General features: G+C 46.3%; 1 pseudogene across 1 annotated transcript; it reads right to left on the reverse strand.

Annotated features, from left to right (window-relative positions):
- Positions 1–245: 245 nt before the first annotated feature.
- On the reverse strand, positions 246–1,280 carry LOC306639518 (nuclear inhibitor of protein phosphatase 1-like; annotated as a pseudogene). The gene has a single exon. The product of its transcript is annotated as a nuclear inhibitor of protein phosphatase 1-like (transcript).
- Between the last annotated feature and the right edge of the window lie 5,017 nt (positions 1,281–6,297).

A 6,297-nucleotide genomic window follows, 5' to 3' on the forward strand; every position in this document is an offset into this window, starting at 1 on the left:
GAAAGAGCCAGGGCAGTCTGCCTGAAAGGGCCTATGAAACCTCTCTCTGCATAGAAAGTGTTCTGAACACAGATCTTTAAGATATTTCAGCCCCACCCCCAGTCTGAATATCACGCAGTTAGGCCCCCAGCAGACATTCTGGAAGACGCTGCTGCACACATGGACGTTTCTCGGTGGTTCATTAGTGCCCCATCAGCCTCCCACCCCATTCCCACCCAGCCCCACCCTCACCACGACCAAAAATATCAAATTGGTAAAGAAGGTGAGGGCTTCTTGCCCGGCCAAGCCTCTCTTGTATTTTTCTTCTTCTAGGGTTCATGAACAGCTTCAGGGTTATAGGCTGCAGGACTTGGTGTGGGGTTCGTGTTCACGGCTGGTGGCACAACAGGAGTCAAGTCCACATCAGGGGCAAGTTTGGAGCGTGGCATGGGCAAGCCACTGATGAGTGCTGTCCCACAAATGCCGGGTGGCTGGGAGCCTGCTTCACTGTGTGGGGCGGGGCAGGCCCCGGGGAGTCCTCCACGGAAGGCAGAGATCTGCAGGCACCTGCTCCCCAACTCCTCCAGGCCCAGGGAGCCGGGCTGCTCCCCATTTCTTCTTCACCAGGACTACTGCAGTAGTCCGCCAACTGAGGAAGCCACCAACTGAGGGATGCCCATCCTCTGAGTGGATGATCTCATCTTCCTCGCTGAAAGTCACCCGTGAGTTCTTCCTCTTTGGTCTCTGAATGTCTCAATGGTAAGGGTAGAAATCTGTTTACCGTGGACAGTGTGGAACTCTGTCAGGTTATCGAGCTCGGTTTCTTCTTCCAGACGCCCCGATAGGCTCTGGAGCTCAGCATCCTCTCCACTCAAGTTTCATCTCCTTTCACAGCTGATGACAATGTCTGAGGCTTCTCAGGCAGAGTGTGTGTGTGCCCTTGTGGAAGCGCCCAGTAAGACTGCGGAGTCGATGGGAATTCGTTGTGGCTTGTGAGGTTCCAACCGAATGTGACCAAAGAAAGTGCCATGTGTACTCTTGAGCTCTCTCAGGAAAACTCTCTTCAGAAGTTTGTGGCAGAGAACGCAGCAGGACCGAGAGCAAAGACTGGTGGTCAACGGTGAAGTCACACAAATCAGGGTTTCTCCCAAATAAGGAATATTTCTTCTCATCAATAATGAGTTTCTCAATTAGTTTGTCTCCTTTGACTACCTCCGGATGTAAACCAGATGGGGGTTTACCTGCCAGGGTTGGGCAGTGGACAGTGGGAGGCTGGAGACGGAGTTCAAGGCTGCTACCATCTTGCATCTCCCCCTCCCATTTGGTGGCCCCTCTTTACTTTTTAAAAATTTGTTCTAGTTAGTTATACATGACTGTAGAATGCATGTTGACACATCATGCATAGATAGAGTATAACTTCATATTCTTCTGGTTGCACGGGATGTAGAATTACAGTGGTCATGTAATCATATATGCACATAGGGTAATAATGTCCAATCATTCTAATATTCTTCCCATTCCCATACCCGCCTCCCTTCCCTTCACTCCCCTCCGCCTAGTCCAAAGTACCTCTATTCTTCCCTAGCCGCCCCGCCTCCTTATTGTGAATTAGCACGCCCATATCAGAGAAAACATTCGGCCTTTGGTTTTTTGGAATTGGCTTATTTCACTCAGCATTTCTCCAGCTCCATCCATTTACCTGCAAATGCCATAGTTTCATTCTTTTTTTTTAAATACTTTTTTAGTTGCCATCTAACCTTTATTTTATTTACTTATGTGTGGTGTTGAGAATCAAACCCAGTGCCTCACACAATTTCATTCTTTTTTAAGGCTGAGTAATATTCCATTGTGTATATATACCACAATTTTTTAATCCATTCATCTGTCGAAGGGCACCTACGTTGGTTCCATAGTTTGGCTATTGTGAATTGAGCTACTATAAACATTGATGTGGTCATGTCACTGTAGTATGTTGATTTTAAGTCCTTTGGGTATAACCAAGAAGTGGGATAACTGGGTCAAATGGTGGTTCCATTCCAAATTTTCTGAGGAATCTCCATATTGCTTTCCATAATGGTTGCACCAATTTGCAACTCCACCAGCAATGTATGAGTGTACCTTTTTCCCCACATCCTTGCCAGCATTTATTGTTGCTTGTATTCTTGATAATTGCCATTCTGACTGGAGTGAGATGAAATCTTAGAGTAGTTTTGATTCACATTTCTCTAATTGCTAGAGATGTCAAACATTTTTTCATATATTTGCTGATCAATTGTATTTCTTCTTCTATGAAGTGTCCGTTGAGATCCTTAGCCCATTTATTCATTGGGTTATTTGTTTCTTTGGTGTTGAGTTTTTTTTGTTCTTTATATACCCTGGAGATTAATACTCTATCAGAGGTGCAGGTAGCAAAGATTTTTCTCCCCTTCTGTAGGCTCTCTCTTCACGTTATTGATTGTTCCCTTTGCTGAGAAGAAGGGTTTTAGTTTGAATCCATCCCATTTATTGACTCTTAATTTTACTTCTTGTGCTTTAGGAGTCTTGTTAAGGAAGTCATTTCCTAAGCCAACATTGTGAAGATTTGAGCCTACTTTTTCTTCTATTAGGCACAGGGACTCTGTTCTCGTGCCTAAATCTTTGATCCACTTTGAGTTGAGTTTTGTGCAGGGTGAGAGATAGGAGTTTAATTTCATTGTACGACATATGGATTTCCAGTTTTCCCAGCACCATTTGTTGAAGAGGCTATCTTTTCTCCAGTGAATGTTTTTGGCACCTTTGTCTAGTATGAGAAAATTGTATTTATGTGGGTTTGGCTCTGTGTCTTCTATTCTGTACCATTGATCTACATGTCTGTTTTGGTGTCAATACCATGCCATTTTTGTTACTATGGTTCTGTAGTATAGTTTAAGGTCTGATATTGTGATGCCTCCTGCTTCATTTTTCTTGCTAATGATTGCTTTGGCTATTCTGGGTTTCTTATTTTTCCAAATAAATTTCATGATTGCTTTTTCTTTTTCTGTGATGAATATCATTGGAATCTTAATAGGAAATTGCATTAAATCTGTATAATGCTTTTGGTGGTATGGCCATTTTGGCAATATTAATTCTGTCTACCCAAGAGCATGGGAGATCTTTCCATCTTCTAAAGTCATCTTCAATTTCTTTCTTTAGTATTCTGTAGTTCTCATTGTAGAGGTCTTTCACCTCTTTGTTAGATTGATTCCCAAGGTTTTTTTGTTTTGTTTTGTTTTGTTTTGTTTTTGTTTTTGAGGGGGAGGTTTGAGACTATTGGGAATGGGGTAGTTTTCCTAATTTCTCTTCAGTGGATTCATCACTGATGTATAGGAATGTGTTTGATTTATGGGTGTTGATTTTATATCCTGCTACTTTGCTAAATTCATTTATGAGTTCTAGTTTTCTGGTGGAATTTTTTTTTTATTTTCTAAATATAGAATCATGCCATCAGCAAATAATTATAGTTTGAGTTCTTCTTTTCCTATTTGTATCCCTTTAATTTCTTTCGTGTGCCTAATTGCTCTGGCTAGAGTTTCCAGCACTATGTTGAATAGAAGTGGTGAAAGAGGGCATCCTTGTCTTGTTCCAGTTTTTAGAGGGAATGCTTTCAGTTTTTCTTCATTTAGAATGATGTTGAGGAGGTTTCAAGATGGCGGCCTAGAGGGTGGCTGCATTTCATGTTGCTCCAGGACTCAGGATTCAAAAGAGGAGATATTGAGAGACTTGGGACCAACTCAAAGCAGCCGGGTGAGTCTCTCCCATAGGGGAGGCGTCCCAGATGGGGCAGTCATCCCGGAACACAGGGAACTTTGTGAAGTAGAGCTGCCAGCGAGACACCCCTCCCCCCGCTGGAGCAGTGAACTTGGACAACTGGGAGCATCGTAGAGGAGGCCGCTCAGCACAGCGCTGGGACTCCGAGCAACCACGGGGGCTCCGGGTGGCCGCCCAGAGGAGGGGCTGCGAGGAGAGCTGTTTGGACTCAGTGACCACTTCTGAATGCCAGGGCCTGAGCAGAGGAGGAGGAGGAGGAGGAGGAGGAGCAGTGCGGCGAGGCGCTTGGACTTGGAGCGACTGCGCCAGAGCTACAGGTGGTTGCCAGAGGAGGAGCTACTCGGCAAGCTGTTTGGACTTGGAGCGACCATTCCTGAACACCGGGGCCTGCCCGGAGGAGGAGGAGGAGGAGGAGAGGAGCGCGGCCGCTTGGATTCGGAGTGACTATACCAGAGCTACGGGCGGTTGCCAGAGGACGAGCTGCGTGGTGAGCTGTTTGGACTCAAAGCGACCTTTCCTGAACACTGGGGGCTGCCCGGAGGAGGAGGAGGAGGAGCTCGGTGGGTCGTTTGGACACGCAGTGACTGCATTGGAGCTCCAGGTGGCTGCTCAGAGGAGGAGGCGAGTGGTGAGTTGTTTGGACTCAAAGTGCCCGCCCCTGAACACCGGGGGATTGCCTGGAGGAGGAGCGCGGTGGGTGGCTTGGGCTCCAGTGGCTGCACCAGAGCTCCGGGCGGCTGCCCGGAGAAGGAGTGCAGCGGGTCACGTGGACTCAGAGTCACTCAGAGTGACTCACAGTGACCGCTCCTGAACACCTGAGGGGCTACCTGGAGGAGGAGGAGAAGGAACGGGGCGGGTCACTTGGACTCGGAGTGACTGCCCAGGGCTATGGGCAGTTGGCAGGAGGAGGAGGCTCGCAGTGAGTTGCTTGGACTCCTAGTGACCACACCGGAACACCGGGCAGCTGTCTGGAGGAAGAGGTGTGTGGCGGGTCTCTGGGACTCAGAGCGATTGTACAGGGCTCCAGGTGGCTGCTCAGAGGAGGGGCCACATAGCCAGGCGATTAGGTACAGAGCAGGGTCCCAGGATCTAGGAGGCTTCTTGGTGGAAGAGACCCACAGAGACACGCTTAGGGGCAGAGCGAAGGTTCCAGGACTGCGGGCAGATTCTCTGAGGAGAGGCAGCCTAAGGAGATTCATCTGCGAAGGGTGAGGCTCCCAGGCCCAGGAGGTAGGGCTGGGCCCCTCGGAACTTTGCAGAGGAAGGCAGCCCAGCCCAGGCGGTAGTTGTGGATTAAGGGGAACCTCTAGGAGGGGAACTAACCAGCGAGACCTCCCCACCGGGTGAGTCTTCCCTGCCGGGTGAGGTTTTCCCACAAGGACGGTAAAACCAGAGACACAGGCCCAAACAGGCCTTGCCTCAGCCCGCAGCCTAGGTCCCCTTTGGATGACCATTGGTCAACAAGTGGAGGCACCTCTGCCCACTAGCAGGGAATATACCCCACCTGAAGGCCACCACTCCTAGAGAGGCAGCTTCCTTGTGGAGCACTGCAGAATCAACTTCCTCCAAGACTTCAGCCTACCGAAGGCTAAGAGGGGATATATATAGAAATCTTCAGGGACATTATAAGTCAATAGAGGAAATCTGCAATATCTCAGCGGTCCACTGATACCTGAACAACATGAGAAAACAAGGGAAGAAAATGCCCCAAACAAATCTAGATGTTACATCAATAAAACCCAATGACAGCATGGCAGAAGAAATGACAGAAAAGGAGTTCAGAATGTACATAATTAAAATGATCAGGGAAGCAAACAAGGAGATGAAAGAGCAAATGCACACACTGAATGATGAGATGAAAGAGCAAATGCAGGCATTGCATGATCGCACCAATCGACAGTTAAAAGAGCAAATACAGGAAGCAAAAGATCATTTCAATAAAGAGTTAGAGATATTGAAAAAAAAACAAACAGAAATCCTTGACATGAAGGAAACAATAAACCAAATTAAGAACTCCATAGAAAGCATATCCAGTAGGATAGAACACCTGGAAGACAGAACCTCAGACATTGAAGACAAAATGTTTAACATTGAAAACAAAGTTGAACAAACAGAAAAGATGGTAAGAATGATGTTGACTTTGAGTTTAGAATAGATAGCTTTTACAATGTTGCAGTATATTCCTACCAACCCTAGATTTTTAGCGTTTTGAACATGATGTGTGCTGTATTTTGTCAAATGCTTTTTCTGCATCTATTGATATGATGATATGATTCTTGTCTTTAAGTCTATTGATGTGATGAATTACATTTATTGATTTCCATATGTTGAACCAACATTTCATCCCAGGAATGAGCCCTGCTTGATCATGATACACTATCTTTTTTATATGTTTTTCTTTGCATTTTGCCAGAATTTTATTGAGTTTTGCATCTATGTTCATCAGGTATGTTGGCCTGAAGTTTTCTTGATGTGTCTTTGTCTGGTTTTGGTATCAGGTTGATACTAGCCTCACAGAATGAGTTTGAAAGG

The sequence above is a fragment of the Sciurus vulgaris genome (genome assembly GCF_902686455.1).
Source record: "Sciurus vulgaris genome assembly, chromosome: 11".
In the NCBI taxonomy this organism is placed as follows: domain Eukaryota; kingdom Metazoa; phylum Chordata; class Mammalia; order Rodentia; family Sciuridae; genus Sciurus; species Sciurus vulgaris.